Source organism: Humulus lupulus, chromosome 1 (genome assembly GCF_963169125.1).
Source record: "Humulus lupulus chromosome 1, drHumLupu1.1, whole genome shotgun sequence".
NCBI classification, from domain to species: domain Eukaryota; kingdom Viridiplantae; phylum Streptophyta; class Magnoliopsida; order Rosales; family Cannabaceae; genus Humulus; species Humulus lupulus.
The window spans coordinates 187,198,803-187,220,905 of NC_084793.1; the positions used below are offsets into that span (position 1 = coordinate 187,198,803).

Consider the following 22,103-nt stretch of genomic DNA (forward strand, 5'->3'; position numbering starts at 1 on the left):
TTTGGAAGTGTTTAGGTATGTTTTTGGAAGGTTTAGAATGAAGAAAATCGAGGTTATGGCTGGTTTCTAGGTGGGGGCCGCGACCCTGTTCTTGGGCGCCGCAGCCCAAGCTCGAAGAAGCTGGTGGAGGCATTTGGGCGTGCTGGGCGCCGTGGCACTAGGTAGTGGCCGCCGCGGCCCTTGCTCCTGGTGTGGCTGGGGACCGCGGCTCAAGCTTCTAGGGTCGCGGCTCAGGCAGGGTTTTGAGGCCGTTTGAGTGTTTTGATCTCGGGAACTTGATTTTAGGCCTCGGGATTGTTCCTACTACCCGAATTAGTGGGGTTTGATGTCCCGAAGGCTAGATCTTGGTTCGGGAACCTTTGTTGCTCATTTTATTGATGGTGTCCCATATTTGTTTATGACTAGGTGACCGCTAAGGAACTTAAAGGTTGATCATTCTCAAGGGTCGTTCTTATATTAACTCTCGCTTGAATCAGAGGTAAGAAAACTGCACCCCATATGTGACATGCATGATTATTCATGAAGCATGTTGAATGTGTAAATGTGGACATGGTTTGATTATTGAATGCTTAGCAAATCTTTCTCACTTGTGTATGGCACTGACTCATTAGTCAGAATCGGCAAAGGTGTTAGTATCAACTGTTAAGTTGTGACTCATTAGTCAAGTTCGGCAGTGGTACTGGGCATTGGCCACACAGTGCTAACTCATAAGTCAGGAACGGCCTTAGCATGTTCAACACAAGCCAACAAAAATTAGATCTAATCGACATCTACATTAAATGACTCAGAAGAGTGTTAATGTCGGACCGACCCCAAGTTCGATATATACTATAAGCGCTTGTCTAGCCAAAGGCTAGTTACTTAGAGCCACAGTGACTATTTAGTCACATGGCTGTGGGTGCTGAGCCCCGTGTGACTTACCCAGCAGTCACTCATATGTTTAAGCTAGTGACTTACCCATCAGTCACTCATTTGTTAAGCTAGAGACTTACCCATTAGTCTCTCATTTGTTTAAGTTAGTGACTTGCTTGTCAGTCACTCAGTATGGTTTACCAGAACCTCAAGTGTTAAATCACTCATCTGATTAGGGCTATAAGCTCCTTCATGGTTATTGTAAACACAAAGTGATATTCACTCATCTGTTCAGAGCTATAAGTTATGTATGATAATCATGATCATCATTTGATATTATATGGTTGCATTATTGTGTTTTCTTGCTGGGCTTTGGCTCATGGGTGCTATGTGGTGCAGGTAAAGGGAAAGAAAAGCTCACCCAGCCTTAAGTGGAGAGCTTAGGTGGTGCTGTGTACATATGCGGCCGCTTGACCACCACAGCCAAGGAGTTCTCAGAGGAACCAGGGGGTTTACCCTATTTTTGCCGCTTAGGTCAGTGGGTTTGTAAATTTGAAACTGTAATGACCATTTTGAGTTGTAAATAACTTGTAAACAGTTTTTATGGGCCCATGAACATTTTTATGTTTTAAATAAAATATATTCTTTCCTTTTGATTGGTTTTCCACCTTAGCTTGTTAATAATACCTAGAAGCACGTTTTTAACCAAAGAACTCGGATAGCGAGTTAAATTTCCAGTTCCCCGTTCACCGTAACTGTTCTGGGGTAACCAGGGCGTTACAATTAAATTCCTAATAAGTTAGAAAAAAACTTATATTAGGTTCTAGTCTTATAAATTTTTTTTAAAAATCGATAGAGTTTCCTCTGTTTCTATAGCATACCGTAATTTCATAATTACCTATAAAATCAATACAAACAAACACAATAATCAAGCATAGATGAATCAATCATTATTAGGTTCTAGTCTTATAAAAAATTTAAAAATTCGGCAGAGTATCTTCTGTTTCTATAGCATACCGCAATTACATAATTTCCTATAAAAACAACACAAACAAACACAATAATCAAGCATAAATGAATTCATCATTATATCACCACAACACGCAAATTTCCCAGAGCCTACTTCACTAATTTTCAAACATAACTTTCACTAAATCCAATATGCATGATTTAATTAACATTATCTTTATACATAAATCTTGTAGTAATATAAATAAAAATAAAAAATAACTAACATTCAATATTACTCTTCAATTCACCCCGAAATGAACAACAAAGTCACCACTCAATTGACGACCCTACTAAAACATTACTTACATAATTAGTAAACTTCATAATTAATTATCAAGCCAATAAATAAATAAAAAATCAAACTAGTTATAGAAACTAATGAACGACACTTTGATCATCTTCAAGCTATTTATTTTTTCAAATATTTAAAAAATAAATTCATCTTGTCACAATTTATAAAATTTACTAATATACATGTATTTATAATAAACCAAATTTTTATCACATTATTTAAAATAACAAAATATTAATAAATTTAATTATAAAATTCGGAATAATATAAAAAAATAAAAATAAAACATAGAAAAATAAAAAATAAAAAATTATCATCAAAACAATGTTTTAGTAATCCATACCTGTTTTGAAGTTCAAAAACACCTTGCAATATCAAAATTCCGGCAAGAAACACCAAGAAACCATGAGATATAATACCAATGGCCAAATGTATTATTTTCCTCTAAAAAAAAAAGGATTTGGGGCTATATTTCGGTTTATAATGAAGAAAAGTGGTAAGAAATAATGAAAAAACAAAAAAAAAAAAAGGGTTTGATTTAAGAAAAGGAGGTTGCCGCACAATTACGATAATGGAGGTTTTAGGGTTTTCAACAGAGGAGAGGGATGGATTATGGCTGTTCGGGTCGAAGAAGGGGGTTTTGAAACCCTTCTACTTCATTTTTTATATGAAAACCGCAGTAGAAGGGTTTTAAGGGGGCTGGGCTGTGTACTTTCTACTGTGGTTTTTATGTAAAAACTGAAGTAGAAAGTGTATTTTCCACTTCGGTTTTTACATAAAAACCGCAGTAGAAAGTGCACAGCCACTAATAAGGGACGCGTTTGGCTTAGCCATTTTTTTACATTTTTATTCTCTCTAAACAGAAGTCACGGGCTTATGCAACCAAACATGAGCCTCTTTTAATTGAATTTTTAACTTCGTTTTTTTAAAAAAGCGAAGTAGTATCTAATTTTTTTAAGCGCCAAATTCAAAAGCGAAGTAAAAAAGTTTAAAAAGGCTTTTACTTCAGTTTTTTTTTTTATATCCTGAGTATAAAAACCGAACTAAAAACCTATATTTCTAGTAGTGAATAAATAATCTAAGAACACAACGAAAGCAAAAGAATGGCTCAATACATTTCAAAAATATTTTTTCCAAACTTTTTTGCAGATCCAATATATATCTTCTATAGTGTGTAGATAACATAAATTCTTGATTTTAACGGTTTTTTTTTTATTATTATTGTTAACTCTAATGGAATATTCTTATATTTAACATAATATTCTTATATTTAACGGTAGTTTGTAAACATCACTTAAATTTAAATAAAATAAAATTAAAAATTTTAAAAATTAAAATAGAATATTTTTGAGATATTTTACAATGATAATTATTTAAAAATAATTAATTATTTAAAAATAATAAATAATTTAACAAATTAAAATAGTATATTTTTTTAGATATTTTATAATGATAATTATTTAAAAATAATAAAATCATACATTTTATAACTTTAATAAAATTTAATTATACTTAAACTCACTTATTAGAATAATATCATATTAAACATATAATATAAGAGAAATTGGTGAAAATAGCCTCTTTTTTTAAGTGGTTTTGTACTCTGGCCTACTTTTGATAATTTTTTGCAAAATGGCATGTGTCTAAAATTCAACTAGTTGTCTAAATTTTTTGACTAGCTGTCTAAAATTTTCGACCGACTGTTTAAATTTTTCGATCACCTGTCAAAATTTTCGACTAGCTGTCTAAATTATGAGATGTCATTTTGTAAAAAATTATTAAAATTAGGCTAGAGTGCAAAATAAATTTAAAAAATAGGTCATTTTGCCAAGAGACCCATAATATAATCTACTATCAATTAGCAACAAATTGCTTTTTAAAAAAAATTACCAAGAAACTTAAATTTAAAATTCATATATAATATTTAATATTACATTAAACATATAATATATATAATCTCTTGTTGTCACTCCCAAATTTAAAAACTAAAACTAACATAAACTTAAAAAAATAATTTAATTAAAATATAATATTTATTTGAAATTTATATGACATTAATATAAATTTAATAAAAATAATTAATAAATTCTATAAATAAAACTAAGTAAATGAAATATATATATTATATCAATATTAATCGAATACTAGATAGAAGATTTTATAACTTTGAAGCCTATTAAAAGTTGTGGCTAACTTTTTTTTAAAAATAAATCTTTGCTAACTTCTATTATTATAAACAATCTTCCTAACAAACTCATCAGACTCTCACTCCACGATCTTACAAACCTTTCTTTATACACTAAGATTGTGTGTGGACATGTATATAGACAAAGTTTCTTTGTGATCTCTTGACGTACATATAGCACATGATATCAAGAAAGAGTTTAAACTCTTTTTTTTTTTTTTGCCTCTTTAAGTCTGACAGAGCAATTAGAATAAATATCGACCATTTTAGCAAAATTCACATGCATGACAAAAATCACATGCACGACAAATGGAATTTTTTTTTAAATTATGACTTTTATAGTATTATTTTACAAAAATATAAGAATTATAATTTTCTTAATCTGTATGAGAAAATTTATTAAAGAAAAACTTAAAGAATGAGAAACATAATTAGTAGCTAATTAAAATATGAAAATGTCACACTATTTTGTCATAGTTATGTTTTCTTTGATTTTGAAATTTTTTTTTAAATTTTTTTAATTTTTTCTTTCATTTTTAAATTATTTTTTCAGTTATTTTTTTTTCTTTTTTTCCTTACTTATTTTTTTTCTACGAATTTTTTCATATATTTTTTTTTTCTTTCTGTTTTTCCATTCTTCCCATTTTCATTTTTATTCATTTATCTATTTTTTTCTTTCATTTGTATTGTTTTTTTTTTGTTCATATTTTTTCAATATTTTTTTCCTTTTCCTTTTTATTTTTTCTTCATTTTTGTATTTATTATTTTCTTCTATTTTTTTTTCTTTTTTACACGTACGAGCTTTTTTTCTTCTTCCATTTTTTCATTTTTTTTCTACCAATTTTTTTGTTCATATTTTTTTCTTTCCATTTTCCATTATTTTTCTTCTTCTTTTCATTTGTATTCATTCATTTGTTTTTTTTTCCTTCATCATTTCTTTTGTTTTGTTTTTTTCTTCATATTTTTTTAGTTTTTTTTCTTAAGTTTTTTTTTTCGTTTTTTCCTTCATTTATGTACTTATTCTTTTCTCATTCCTTTTTTTCACACATATTTTAACATTACACAATCATTTCACTATTTTTTTATTTAATATATTTTATTATTGTAATTTATTTTATAATTTTTTCCACTGTATGTAAAAAAATTCAAATCAATTTTTTCAGCATTTTCTTTTTGCTGTAACCCTTATAGGAACACCAAAACTAATAAAAATATGAAAACGTGAATGGGTAACCAGTTACCCTGATGAGAACATTCAAATCTAGAAAAAAAATTATATGAAGAAGATGGGAGAGAAGATGCGGTGGATCTTATTTTTTTTTATCTTCAGATCTGTGGTAACTGATTACCTTCCTATTCTTTGTGTGTATATTTCTGGGGGTAATTATTCACGTTCACGTTCTTTGTGTATATATTTATAGGGGTAACTAGTTACCTTCACGTTCTGATGTGTATGTATATTTCTAGGTTCTTTATGGTAATTGGTTACCCATGTTACTAAAATCATAGTTACTTCTTTTTCATTTTTTAATGAAGTGTTCTTCTTTCAAATTTGATGTTTCTTTTCATATTTAATATAGTAACACGCCACCCCCCCCCCCCTCCTTATGGTAACTGGTTACCCATCTTATGGCAGAAAGTTACTCCTCTTAGAATATCTGATTACCCCTCCTGTTATATGTTATTTAATTAGCTCTATGATTTTTTTTTACATAACTGTCAAATATTAATCAAGTAACTGGTTACTTTATCCAGGATTTGAAAAAAGAAACGTACAATCTAAAAAAAAAAAAAAAAAAAGTTTTATAATAAATAAAAATAATTTTAAACACAATTCATATTACAAAAAAAAAAATTGCAAAACAACCAAAGAAAAATTTAATATAAAATTAGTAATATAAAAAAACAAGCTAAAAACTAATAATCAAATTACAAACATTCCCTTCAAAATTAATAAAGCTTGATTAAGAGTAAGACTATGGCATAAACCAACTTTTATACAAAAATATGGGAAAATAAATTCATAAAAGTGAAAATTCTTAAAAAAAAAAGTTCATGAATTAACTTTTTTTGAAAAAAAATCATATTTTTGCACATTAATAAAAGTCTTATATAAAATGTAATTTCCTCTTCTATTATTCAGCCTTTTGTTCCTATTCTCTCATTTTTACTATAAAAATAAAACCTCTATACAAAATGATAGAAACACCACAACATTCAACACCAGTTTCACACCAAATTATATATTTCCTATACATGCCATATTCCAACACAAAATCCGCCTACTACTACCAACTTGAGCATTTTGAGTACAAAACAACACTCACTGTAGTTTTATGGAAAAACTCCACTCTTGTCAAAGGAATCTTCGTTGTAAGGATCAAAGGAACTTGATACATTTGACTCCTCATGACTTGCTAAGCTTGATACTGAATCTGCCTTGGAGTTACAAACATCAAGCTGCACGATGCTTTCGATCTCCTTCACCACCTCATTCATTGTAGGCCTGTCTGCTCTTGCATCTTCAACACATCTCATTGCTAGGTCCACAAATCTTTCAAAACCACTTAGTCTCTCTCCCAAATCAATAGTTGGATCAACAACTGTGTTGAGGTTGTATACTTCTTTACTCTTATCCATCATTACTCGTACTTCTCTCACAATGTGCTTCCCTCGCTGTATAGGCTTTCTTGCAGTAATCAGCTCCAACATCAACACTCCGAAACTATACACATCGCTCTTGTCAGTCAAGTGGTGTGTCATGCAATATTCAGGATCCAAGTAACCCTATTTAAACAGAAAAAAAAAACCATCTTCTTTAGATTATTTTGCCTCAGAGTGATGAAAATGTTCCTGAAATTTTTCTTCTTATGTGGCTTTCGTTTAATACAAATAGTTTTTGGGTGACTAAATATATGGTAGAAAAGCATTATGCAGAGGCAAAATTATCAGAATTGATATATACAAAAGGATTGAAAGGTGGAATAATTACCACTGTCCCTTTGACTTGAGTTCTAACTACATGATCCAATTCATCATCGCCCATAAGCTTGGAAAGACCAAAATCAGCTACTTTTGCATTCAAATGATCATCCAATAGGACATTGGTTGACTTAATGTCCCTATGAATTATTGGAGGGTCGGCAAGTTCATGGAGATAGGCTATGCCTCTAGCACTATCAAGAGCCACTTTGAGTCTTCTCATCCAATTAAATGTAATTCCTGACTTCCCTATAGAGTACAGACAACATTCATATACATAATTATGTCACAAAAAATGACTACGTTTTCTATCTTCTTATAGAAACATTTCTCGTTGTCTGTCTTGAGTATTACTTATTATCTTTAGGCCTAATGTTGGTTATAAATACGTACGTAAAAGCTTAAGCATTCAGAACAAGATATTGGTAGAGGGAAACTGAAGAGCTAGAATGATGGAATTACCTGAAAGAGTATCATTCAAGTTACCATTTGGTACATACTCGTAGATCAACATTTCTTCACCTTGCTCAAGACAAAATCCAAGAAGTTTGACAAGATTCTTGTGATGAACTCTTGACAGAAGTTCAATCTCAGTTTTGAATTCAGTTCCTCCCTGCTTTGACTCTTTTTTAGCTCTTTTGATAGCAATGAGCTCTCCGGTGGGAAGAGTTCCGCGATAAACCTGTGAAGATGTTCAAAGGACATTATGCTATGTTTAGTGCCCAGCAAAAGTTTTACAACTTGAGTATTGGAGGGACAAAAAGTCTTAAAAACAGAAAGTTGAAAACACATGACATGAAGGAAAATGCAGAAGTAAAGAGCATGACAGAACTTTAAAAAGGTGAAAACCATCATGTGACAGGAATGAGAGAATATAGAAATGGACATATATATATAAATATATATATTAGTTACATTTGGATAAAAAGAGTAGGGGATTAAATAATTAATCTTTGTTTACTATTTTTTGCATGAAAGGATGAAGAAAATATTATAATCTTCTTTATTTGGTAGGAGGGAGAAGTGAGTAGAATGGGGAGACCTTACTCATAAAATCTCTCTAAGTTTAGAAGGATTGAGGATTTGAAATTCATTGCCTAATCACTTCCCTCATAAAATACATCAACACGCTTCTCCCTCTTACCAAAAACACTCTGATAGCCAATACAAAAGAAGGAAAATTATTAACCTTCCCATATCCCCCAGATCCAAGGTTATTGGCAGCTGAAAAATTGTCGCTGTATTTCTTAAGTTCTCCAAAAGAGAACAACCTCACTCCTTTGAGCTGAAGACTGCTTCCATTGCTCTTATTTAAGTTGAAGCACACTAAAATTCATATTATATATTTGTTAAAGAAACTAAGACATAATTTATTTAGAAAGTATGGTCTTACCTCTGTCTCCACCAAGAAAACAAAAAGTTGTTTTACCTGAAGAAGGGTACTGTTTAATGGCTCTTTCTACTGTCCTCTTATGACTGAAAGCGTACAATCCTATAAGTAGTAGCACTACAAGAGCAGAAATTCCAGCAACTGCACCAATCACAATGCCAATACTTGGCTTTTTGGAGTTTGTAGGCACCTCTTCACCTAAGTCCACATCAAGAGAAAAAAAAAATGAAGAGAGCTGTACAGAAAAACAGAATCAAGCTTCAAAGTTTGAGTTAGTATGCGTTAAAAGAATCACCTGCACACTTGTAAGCATCACCAATAAAATAGAAGGGCCCAAAAGCTTTGGGAACCAAGTAAGTAAAGTTGCTAAGAGCAAAACCTATATTCGAAATTGTAGTTGGACTGAAACAATCTCGGCCATATGGGAAAAGCTCTAGCCTTATTTGAAAGTACTCAGAGGGATACTTGGTGGGGTTACTTAAAGAAATGGTATCTACATTTCTTATTTGCAACTTAAAAAAGTTTATGAGAGATTTTTCAAGCTCCTTATAGTCACTTGTATTTCCCAAGTCTGAGAAGAAAGGAGCAATGAAGGAAAATGTTCCTGTATATGGATAAGCACATTTGCAGTTGGGGCTAGAAATTTGATCCTTACTGCAAGCATCGGGTGAACAATTGTTTTTCTCTGTCGCATAAGGGCTAGTCGATTGTGAAACTGATGTTATACAGTAACTTTCTGTTGTTTCGGTTCTGGTTTCAAGACATATTATATTGTCTTGGAGTCTTTAGATATACATGAAAAAGAAGAAACAATTAATAACAATCCCTTTGGCATGAGAGCAGTAAGCTAAGCACAACATAATAAAATGTGTCATTAAACAGATCATCATTTTTGTACAAAGTGATCAGACTATAGGTAAGCCAATAACCAATCAAATTAAAATAACAAAAAAGATAGTAGTGAGGGATATAGTTTACATGATCTGAACATTGTGTACATCACTGTTGTTCTCAAACTCGGTGATTCCATTGCTCTGCAAATCGATGAGCCGCAGGTGGCTGCTGTAGTTGGTGCCAATTTTCAATGTGCCATTGAGATCGTTGTTTTTTAGTTTCCTGTCATTCATGGAAAAGCAATCAAGCCATTATTCATTGAACATCTATACCAATTTTAGCAGGACTAACCATTGTAAATTGAAAAAGAAAATGATTTATATTACACTTGAACAAATACTAACACAGTCTCTAAACTAGGAAGGCTGAATAATTCAGATGGAATTTCTCCTTGCAGATGTGTCTCCTCCATTACTCTGCCACCCAAGATTAAGAAGGTCACACATATGATTCTGAAGCAGGGGGAAACAGTAATAAAGAAGAGAAACTTACAATATTTTCAAAGAATGTAAGGAGGAAACCCATGAAGGGAAATCTGACTTTTCAAAACTATTACTTTTCATATTTCTGCAGACCACATTATAGTAAGTAAAAAATATAAATAATGTAAATATTAGTAGTAATGGAAAAATAGAATATGAGAGTTTGATACTTACACCACCACCTCTAAAGTCTGAACAAGTCCAATGGTGGAAGGAATCCTGCCACTTAGCTTGTTACTGTCCAAAAGCCTGCAAGTTTAATGATCTGTCAAAAATATTATGAGTATGTATGTATGCATATGACCTTGTAATCATTTCCAAAGAGAATAGCTTGGCAATACACTAGAGAAAAATGCAAGCTAGTACCCAACATACTGCTATTGATATAGAAATATGCAGTTTTGATCCATGCATAGGCAGAGAAACACAAAATGAGCAGCTGTATCAAACTATGTGTTTTTCTAAATAAAAAAATTTGAGGGAAGTATTATTAATCTTACACATGTTTCAAACTCATATTTGAGCTGAAAAGCTGATATGGAATTGATCCAGTGAGTTTATTCTTCCCAAGATGGCTGTCAATAGCAGACATAGATCTTACATGGTCAGCAAATTGAATAAAGTAGTCGGTTATAATAAGACAGTTAGCTAATTAACATTATAAAGAATAAGAAAAACTAAATAAAGAGGTTACATACAAGTGCTTGCATTGCCGTAGCATGTCAAGACCTGGACTACTACCATTTGAAACTGGAATATGTCCCTCAATGTGATTGTCAGTTAGATCTAGCCAATAAAGTTTGAACATATTACCAATGGAAGGTGGAATTACACCACTGAAGTTATTAGAATTCAAAGATCTGCATTTATATGTAAATACATTGATTGTTAGAAAACTAGAAGTAATCAAAAGTACATTGAAAAAAGAATAGTTTTGAGAATCCTGTGACCTGTCATTAATTTCATGGGAGACAACTTGAGAATACTAAGGAAATATTGATGTTTTCAGCTTATATTAGGAAGGTTCAAAGTTCTTACAGAACACGTAGCTCTTGTAAGGATCCAATTGTGTCGAGAATTTGACCAGAGAAGCTGCAACCAGCCAATATTCTTACAGTAACAAGAAAAAAAACAAAAACGGTTTACTAGCAGGATCGCAGACATAATTAAAGCTTCAATACAGAATTCAAACATTTCCTTACAAGTGTGAAAGTTTCTTCAGATTCCCAATTGATTTTGGGAGAGGTCCTGTTAGTTTCTTGTTATAAGACAGATCCCTATGCAAAGAAAACAATCAGGAACACAAGAAGTCTAGTTCACAGTAAGCGTGTGTTTTGTTAATTTAGTTACAAAATTTTATCTGAAGCACATATTTTCTTTTGCTTATTTTTGTGAGGCTAATTGACTAATAGTCTCCACCATAAAATGAAATATCACCAAACAAGACATTGAAACACTACAAAAGAAAACCTACAAAATCTGTAATTCGGATAGTTGAGCGATGTCTTCAGACAGTTGACCTTTCAATCCAAAGCTTGATAACTTTCTGAAAACAGGAGCATTTCACAAAACTTAAAACTAATTGATAGAAGTAGCAATACTTTGACACCAAACAGTGATGAAGTAGTAGTCAAGATATTTACATGGAAGTAACACGTGATCCGATGCATTCAATGCCCTCCCATTTAGCACCGCAAGGATCTGAGTCCCCCAAATTAAGAGGAAGGTCTGTCTGGTTAATAGACTTTAAACCAATCACTGCATCAGAAGGAAAAGAAAAGAAAAAAATGGTATTCTCACTGGAAAATGTCCAAACGAATTGAACATGTTATCGATACTTATGGTAAACTTATCAACTCAAAATGAAATAAGTTTTTCTGAAACAAACCAATTATAGTTTCAGCAACCGAAGTAGCAAGTGAAAAGAGGTAGCAGATCATCAAATCATAGAATTTATAATTTTTGGAATTTATACTTGAACTAGTGAATCGGAACTCTTGTTCCAGCTTGATAAACTTGAGAAAGTTCAATATCTTATTTTCCACTTTGATTAATAAACTTAGAAAGGAAACTGAAAAGAACACGTAATAAAGAAAGGGCCTCCTCATATCATCATAAAGAACATCAGAAGTTGCTTCTTAAAACTATAATAAATTTCATGATTTGTTGAAATAAATGAAGAAATTGACAGCTAAACAGAATAGAATAGATTATATGGAGTGCAGAGACTAAACTGAAGTTAAGGAAATAAACTTACTGTCCTGATTGTTTGACAGTGTTAGGACCAAATAAGTCTGGCAGACTACAAAAAATAGAAAGACTGGAACTTTTTGATCCATTGTTCAGTAAAGAAAGAGCTTCACAAGGTTAAACGCACTTGTTATTATGACACTAGGGGATGAGGAAGAAACATTCTCAGCTGAGTTTTAACTTTTATTGTGACTTTTCAGTGAAAGAAAAAGGAGAGGAACTGTTGTTATACAAAGCGTTGAATTGTCTTATTACGGGCGAAAGTTCAACACGGTTTCTGAACTGAAATATTCCAAGAGAGACCGACTCTGAATGATGGCAACCAAGTACTTTGAGGCGAATGAACAATTTATTTATTTATTTATTTTCACTCACGGAGTGCAGTTAATTTCACTGTAAGAAGTGATTGAGAGGGAGCTTTCTCTCGTGTTTTTAGAAGCTTTTGAATGATTCAACCAAATTATTTGTTATTGGTTAGTTGATTTTTTTCTTATCCAGGTGTGTTCTCGATCGTCATTGCTATCCCCTACCATCTTCTTTATGCAGTATAATCTACGGTTTGGAAAACCCAACTTGGGAATAGGAGCCTAATTAATGATGGTGATGATATAGAGCCAACTAAAATTTGATTTATTGACACAGTGCACTTGACATTGTTTTGCTTACCATTTGAAAACTGCTCTGTTTTCTTTCACTGTTTAACATACGTGAAATTTATTAGTGCAGTTTCGTTCTTCCTTTGTTGCTTTCATTCTTCTTTTCGACTTTCTTTGAACCAGGATGTGGACAGCACAACACTAGTCAGAGTTGATACGTGGAAAAAATCGACAGGTTTATCATTAATGGTTTGGCCACCCTAGCTATGATAAATATAATATAAGTGTTGATATTTATCATGTTAAAATGTCAATACATACCGGAGACATCTTATGTTTAATTAGCAATGTTTTATAATAAATTAAAATATTGGGAATCAATATTAAATTGTACTAACAATAACACGTGATAATACTCATATAATAAAGATATTAAGTGATATAGGAAATGTTAATAGGAATAAAGATGTTAAATTTTACTTTCTCGTTCCTTTATTATCTTTATCATAGTACAATAGTCATTGCCAAATTTGTTATAAAATTATAGGAGAATTCTCTTATAGGGGCTTCACTTTAATTCCTATCGGTAGGGCTCTCAGTGTTTCTCGACCCGTGAACAGTTTTCAGCGCGATTTTTTTTATGACCGTGTATATTGTAGCTATTTAGAGCATCCTGCAAATTTTCAGAAAATTCCGAATAGTTTATAGTATCGAAAACTAGGTTCAAACATGTTGTTGCACGCATGACTAATTTTTTTTATGCGCGTGGAAAACAACATGTTTGAACCTAGTTTTTGGTACTGTAAACTATTCGGAATTTTCTGAAAATTTGCAGGATGGTCTAAATAGCTACAATATACACGGTCATAAAAAAATGTCGCGCCGAAAACTGTTCATGGGTCGAGAAACACTGAAAGCCCTACCGGTAAGGCTTAAAGTGAAGCCCCTATAGAAGAATTGTCCTAAAATTATATACACAAGTATATACAATTCCAATTAAATAAAAGAGTAATTGGCGGCAAAACCTCCTTAAATTTACTATTTTATACACTTAACCTCCGTTCTTTTTTTTTTCTTGTGGCAATACTCCCTTAAGTACCAATATGTTAGCAAACCTAAGGTGTCGTCCATTCCAGTCTGTTAACTGCCACCGTGGACAATCCACGTGTATCCTTGTGTACACGTGGCACGTTTCTATTGGTCCACGTTATTTATTTATTTAAATATTATAAAAAATAATCAAAGTAAAAATTAAAAATAAATTTGTTTTCTTTTTCCTTTTTTTTTTCTCTTCTTTTTCTTCCCTTCTAGCCCCCGTCTCCTCTGGCTCCGACGAACCCAGCTTCAGCCCACTCAGCCCCTTCGACTTTGAGTGTTCGAGAGAGAGAGGGAGGGAGATCGAGAGAGAAAGAGAGAGAGGAGGGAGATCGAGAGAGAGAGAGAGAGAGATCTGGGCAGAGGGTGAGAGATGGAGCTGAACGGAGAGAAGAAGAAGAAGAAGAAGAAGAAGAAGAAGAAAAAGAAAAAAGAAAAAAACAACTAAAATTAATTTTTTATTTTTTATTTTATAAAAAAATTTAATTTTTTTAATTTATAATTTTAAATCATTTTTTATTCATTTTTAATTTATATAATATTTAAATAAATAAATAGCGTGGACCAATAGAAATGTGTCACGTGTACACAAGGATACACGTGGATTGTCCTCGATGGCAGTTAACGAACTAGAATGGACGACACATTGGATTTGCCAACAAATTGGTACTTAAGGGAGTATTGCCACACAAAAAAAATAGGGGGTTAAGTGTATAAAAGGGAAAACTTAAGGGGGTTTTGCCGCCAATTACTCTAAATAAAATCTAGGGCTTCTGACTTTATTGACTAATTCACTTTATTATTCATATTCTACTCTCATGAATTTCTTCTTCTTCTTCTTATATTGATAGCGAGTTGTCTAATATATTTCTTATTCATTCCCAAGAGACAATTCTAACATATTAAAAGGAATTAAGCATAGGAATCCGTCGGCTACACAAATTATATAAGTATTCTCATCCAATAAGAATTTGTGATTCCCTAACTATAGCATATTCAATTTTCACTTCTTATATATTGAATAAAAAACATAGATCATATAAATGGTAATCATACATTATGTACAAGTTAAATAAATCAATATAAATAGTAAGAAAGAAATCATAAAATAATCATATTAAATAATGAAGCTTCATAAGTGAACTACATCATAATTCTAAAAAAGAAAATTAGTTCATAATTAAAATAGAAATCATAATATTTGTGAACATGGAAACTTATCTAGAGAGGTACTGTATGCGTGACCTCGTTTTTAGAGGCATTTACACCTCATTGCCACATTGCTACGCCTCAAAGGTCATTTTGCAAGACCTCACCTCGAGGGGTCATTGCATGAGACCTCACCTCAAGAGCCCTCGATAAGAGGGTACGAAGACCCACCTTGCAAGGCCACCCTGCAAGACCGTGCCTCACGAGACCCATCAGGTAGGATTGAATCTACCGAGACCACATCAGGCAAGACTACATCTCGCGAGGCCCAGCATGCAATACCATTCCTCTACGTCCCGTGACACTACCTGTAACTAGGGGTGGCAATTTGGGTCACGACACGATGACACGAGACGATTAAGGTAAACATGAACATGACACATTTAATAATCGTGTCGTGTTCGTGTTTGAGTTTTTGACACGTTTAATAATCGTGTCGTGTTCGTATTTACCGTAATCGTGTCGTGTCATAATCATGTCAGACACGATAACACGAATACTTTACATAGGTTTGATAAATTTTTTCATATAGTTATGATTAATCGTGTCATAATCGTGTTCATGTCGTGTTGACTTGTTTAATAATCGTGTCGTGTTTGTGTTCGTATTTTTGACACGTATAATAATCGTGTCGTGTTCGTGTTTACCTTAATTGTGTCGTGTCATAATCGTGTCGACACGAATCTGACACGTTTGCATGAATTTCCAGCCCTACCTGTAACACCTCACTTCCTTAGAGCCGTTACTAAGTGAGTTAAAAACATGCCATTAGCTCGCTAATCAAGGTTTTAGGTTAAAATTGTAGCTAAACTTTAATAAAAGTCATTTAAAGGAATTTGATATGAAAATTTAGTCATTCATTAAAATCGTAAAGAGTTGCACATTTGGGATCCCAAAATAATGTTTAGAAAATACTTTACATCTCAAAATACATTTAAGGTCGACCTAAGCGACAAATCAACTATTACAATACATTTTCCTAAAAACAACCCTAGCCGTGGAGACCAGGCAGGCTGAACATGTACCCGTCGCTCCACGCTCTCCATACTCATGGTTGGTTGACCTTTCCTTTGCCCTTACCTGCACCATAGAGCACCTGTGAGCCGAAGCCCAGCAAGAAAACTCAACACAAACAAATAACTTATGCATATACATCAATAGCATATAACAAAACATCCAACAAGCTAAACACATAGTGGTCATGCTGTCCTAGGCACTTTACCAGGCCTTGGGTTTGCGGTCTTCACCGAGAGGATATCTCCAACATCCTAGGAGGGTCTCGTCCTATCGGCCTGCACTCCACGTGCTCTATGTCGTTCCAGGCCTCTTGTCGTACTCGGCTTCCTGTCGTTCTCAACCTTCGCCATTCCCGGCCTTTGCCGTTCCCGGCCATCGACGTTCCACTCACAAATGTACATCGCATAACATAATAATAACAAATATCTAAACATAATCTAAACATAAACACAAAGGCTACACCCTGCAATTCAATCAATAAGGCCACGCCCCACAATACAAAAAATAAGGTCACGCCCTGCTTTATGTCACGGGCCGACTATTTGGGTACTCCAACTAGATGGAACGTGCGGCACTTGCAAACTCTTCAAGCTAGCAAGTCAGCCTACAACACACACCTACAGGCAAACAAACTCAGCGATTAGCCACATACACATCTCGGACATGCAACGGGCGAATAACGAAGTATGAGCAAGCACAAAGCAAGTCATTCCTAGGAACGTCCACACAACACAAAGCACACAACAAGGCAAGTGGCACACAATGGCCCAACGAAGGTAACAAGCAAGTAACACATAAGCAACAAGGAAGCACACAGGGGCAAGTATGGATAAATGTTATTTCATTAATATATAGCCTTGATAGGGCAAGGGAGTACACAGCTTTGGCCCCTATCTGCTGATGGCCATGGTGCTTCCCTAAGTCACCAGGTCACCTCCCCCTAAGGAGCCTTCTAGGGAAATAAAGTCTTCCCAGGAACAAATATGATTTTTGTCTGGGAGACATATGCAATATTACAAAACTGTCACTACCCTATCCCATGAGGTTGCTTGGTGCAAGACTTGACTAATGATCAAGCACCAAGGCATGCTCATTACAAAATGGCCCCATGTGGGTGTACCAAAGGGGCAGCACGCCACACTTTACGGGTACAACAGTTTTCTTACCTTTAATCCGGGTGCTAGCAATCAGGTAAGCAATCATGACCTCAATCACCAAGAAGAGGGAAAGAGAGTGTCGAGTATGGGAGAGAGAGAGTTGAGAATCTTCTTGTTTCTTCTTTTTTTTTCCCTCTAAGTCTCTAGAGTCTCAGCATCTAAAATTCATGTATATCCCTTAGCCAAAAGTCCAAATTACCCCTTAAGTATATCTAAATCCTCAAGTGCCACAAAGGGAAATTTTGTCATATGCCACATCCCGCTAAGTCCTCGAGTACTCCTACAAACCCCGTTAAATCTCAACATGCCCAAATAATTGATAAATTACTACTCATTACTCGATAAATCCCGAACACAAACTGTGTTCCAAAAATACCCCCAGGCTCCTTCCGAGCCGGGTATTCGACCCCGTTGCGACTTTCTAGCTAAACTGCTCCCTAGTTCCGTCTCGGATTGTGCATCATAAATATATTACCACTCACTCGTGATATCAATTACAATATACACAAATATTTCATTTATGCCATCAACGGGTTAAAATTACAAATATGCCCCTAATAGCCAAATGGGGCCCACATGCACATTTAATTCACCTAAACATGCATTTCTAATCACATAATCATTAAATTCACATATTAACACAATTAAATCAACTATTGCCCTTCAGGCACGCTAATCAAGGCCCAAGCCTTATTAGCAAATTTGGGACGCTACAACTATCCCCTCCTTATAGAAAATTTGTCCTCGAAATTACTTGAATAACTCGGGATACCGATCCCGCATATATGTCTCAAGTTCCCAACTGGTCAATCCTTGGCAGTGGAAAACAGTCCTTAGGACAAGGCTTGTTTAGGTTGGCTCTGGTCACCTTCACCACTCTCCTTCCTTTTGTTATTCCCCCCTTAGTTATTCTTGGTAATAGCTTGAACCGTAGCTGCAACATCCGTTACCGCTCCAACGGGTTGGACAGGGGTCTGGCTGGTTCCTGGGATAGAAGCTCGTGCCTCCTCCAGGTTTATCCATTTGTGAACTCGGGCCAGAAATTCGTCTACGCTTTGGATTTCTTGCCACAGGTCGCCCCCGACGAGGATTCCCGTTCTCATTGCCATGAGCTTGGAGCTATCATCAACGTCCTTAGCTCGTGCAGCAACATTGGAAAATCTACTCGGGTATGCTTTCAATGTCTCGTCAGGTTGTTGCTTTACGTTGTTCAATGAATCAGATTCAACTCGAGCTGCCTGCGAAGCTCAGAATGATTTTTTAAACTCGGAGGAAAATTTCTTCCACAAGCTTATCGAATGCCTCTTGTACTGTTTAAACCACTGCCTGGCAGGTCCGACCAGAGTTGCAGGGAACAAGATACTCCTTAGATCGATGCCGACATTATGGGCCATCATCATAGTGTTAAACATTCCGAGGTGATCAGAAAGATCTCCATCTCCATGAAACTTTGACATGTGCGACATCCTAAAGCCTATAGGATAGGTTGCCACTGCAATGTTTGGAGCAAAAGGTTCGAGCTCCTCATCTGAGTCGCAATCTTTCTTTTCCTTCCCAGATAAGAGTCTTTTCATTTGCTCTTCCATTAGAGCCAGCCTTTCAAGGGTTTGGCCCCTAGTCCCTAGGTTAGTTGAGGGGTTGTTAAACAACTCCCATCCTATATACACGTTTGATGAGTTATTGTCCCTCCAAGTTTGAGCTTGGTTATGTGGGACATTCCCATTGTCGCGTATAAATGACAGACCTCTCTCGTTCCGAGTATAGCTAACATCCTCATCCCAAGTTGGATACCTTCTCTGTGAGTTTAAATGATCGCGCAGGTCGGACTGTGGATCATATCGATGACTTTGTGTTGAACTCACGTGATTTCTCAGGTCGCTCTCGGACCTGCCTCCACACCGACTCTTCGTCCAATAACTTTCGTTTGCCAAACTTACAACTCGCGGTTGAGATCAAGGGTCTGGGTTCTCAACACACGTTTGAGGGGCAGAAGTATTTGTGGATGGGGGAGGATTTCTCCTACTGTTCCCATTAGTTGGAACATCTCGTTGAGGATGAGGTGGTGTTAGATGTCTTACAGGCGACAGAGGATGCCTTATGGGCGAGGTTATCCTCGTTCCATCAGGACGGACTAAATTAGCCCGCCTTAGTTCTATTCCAACGTCCCTAGTTCTCTGTACTTAGGGCTCTAATCGTGACAGAGAAGGATTTGTTGGAGCATTGTGCCTTCGTGAGCTTGTCCCAGCCCCTCCCCGTAGATTGTTATGGGCATTTCTAGGAATCTGTGAAGAAGGTATAGAGCTTGGGGTCGCAGTCCTGACCGACCAACTGACATGCTGATGATGATGACCCCTGTAATGACCAGTGGGCTAGGCATTCTGGTGGTTTCGCCCTGAAGGCACAGAACTTGGAGTGGTAGTTCTGACAGATCGACTCGGTTTAGACCGATTATTCCTATGGGACTTATGAGACCCACTTTGCCTCTTTCTGACATTAATGTCGGCTACAAGATGGGGTAACCGAGCCAAGACCTCCTCAATCTGCCTATTTTCCCTAGCGAGATGGCTCCTTAACTAGGCGTTTTCCATCTCGATGGAAGTCAGGTATCCTGAATTAGGATTTGGCAGTAATGATGTTGAACTTCCAGTATCGTCTTGACCTGCCAGTTGTTATCCAGGGCGTTGTTGAACATCCGGGCCTCTTTCATTGGGAACAGCGGTCTGATGGGCCTCCTACCCACCAGGCTATTCTTGTTGGGGTTTTATGCCCCAATTAAAACTCAATTTCTTTGTAATCTCATTTTATTATCAATAAAAGAATATAAATCATTTTTTGACTTGGTCAATCATTTTGCTCACATGTTTTATTTTCATGATTATTTGTTTAATATAAACTTCTATTAAATCCCGAGCATATAGCTAATCATATTTATAGTGACGTAATCATCGTGGAATATAAATATGATTGTATGTTCAAAATAAGTTAGTCCTAAGATTAGTCAGTACATAGGATTTACACTGGCTTTCCAATCTACGATATGATCTACTTACACATTGTAGTGTTATGTTCTTTCCAGAACATTAGCAAAGTAGATAAGATCGGATGTATTTGTTACATCGGACTGGACTGATATTAACAGTTGATAAGATAAGCAAACATACCGTTATTATCTATTCTAGTCATATCATATAGTTGACCATAGGTCAATTCAATCTCAATTCTGAGTGGTTAGTATTCTAACTGATTGCATTATTTGAGTTCTTTGACTTGTTTGTTACTAGCTTACCCTACGGACTAGCCCATACTTACATCTTGGGAACTCGGTAGTATAATTGAGTGGGAGTGTTAATCATAGATATGAACATCTATAGCTTCTGATGAAGAAGTGAAATGATGGCTTCCTTTTAGTTTGGGTCAAGGTGCTAAATGATAGAGATCTCATTTTAATAATTAAATTAGTTTACTGAAATATCATTTACAAGGAACTAAGTGTTTTAAGGATAAAATACAATGAAGGGTAAAATGGTATTTTAGTCCCATCTCATTGTAGATTGTCTATAGAGGATTGAGTGAAAATTATGGTTGTAACAATGGATAATTAATAGCATATCTATATTTGTTATAGAGTGTTCTATGAATTCAAGAGTGCAATTACAAGTCTTTAGTGGAGTCACGAGGAATTAATAAGTTAGTAAATTTATTTATTAGATTTATGATAACTTATTGGAGTTTGATTTCATAGGCCCATGGTCCCCACTGTACCTTAGATAAAATCATCTAGATAGTCTCAATTAATTGATTTAATTATCAATTAGAATTATCAAAGTTGACTAGGTCAATTTTGGATAGTTTCACAGAGTTATGTAATTTTGAGAAGAAAAGTAAAATTAGGGAAGATTTATTAATTAAGATAAATTAGTATCTAAATTAATAAATAAGTTTAAATCAAGGTTCAAATTATAAATAATCAATTTGATACATGATTTAAATAATTATTTAATTAATTAAATCAATAGAAAATAATACATGTCTTGATTTTAAGTCCAATGGGCTTATAATCAAATGGGAAATTTCACGGGTCTAAAGCCCATGATAATTTTGACCTAGGGCTTCAAATTGGCTATTATTTTATTGATTTTTTAATTAAATTAATTGGCATAATTGAGTCTATAGAAGGAGTGTTTAGAGAGAAGTCAAAACATACGTTTGACAAGTCACAAGTCAGATTTTCCAATAGCTTTTAGATTCTCTCTAAACACAAGTTATTTACTAAGCTTCTTTGTTATTTTCTATTCTTCTCTCTGTATCTATCTCATGTGTTAAGAATTGCCCACTCTAGTCTAGGTGATTCTAAGGATATTTTTGAAGACTGTGAAGAAAATTGAAGAACGGTTCAATTTCTTGATAATACTCTGCGACAGAAAGGATACAAGGATTAGAGAAACTGAAGGAATGACTCATTCATTCCGCTGCGTATATTGTAAGTATTCTTATCATTGTTTCTCTTTGAATTCAATTTTAGAAACATGTTCTAGGTTATCTCATATTAATTTGTTTAATATTAGATCTACATGAAATTAAATAATGATCTTGTATAAGTTTCCCAACAGTTCTGTCTCATTATCATGCATTGATCGAGTGAACACCATAATGAAAGTTGACTGGAATTTGTGAAGCACTAATTTCCTCTC

The 22,103-nt window shown here is 34.4% G+C and overlaps 1 pseudogene; it reads right to left on the bottom strand.

The window, feature by feature from the left end:
* Positions 1-6,426: 6,426 nt before the first annotated feature.
* LOC133801399 (leucine-rich repeat receptor protein kinase HPCA1-like) lies at positions 6,427-12,312 on the bottom strand (annotated as a pseudogene).
* Positions 12,313-22,103: the final 9,791 nt, after the last annotated feature.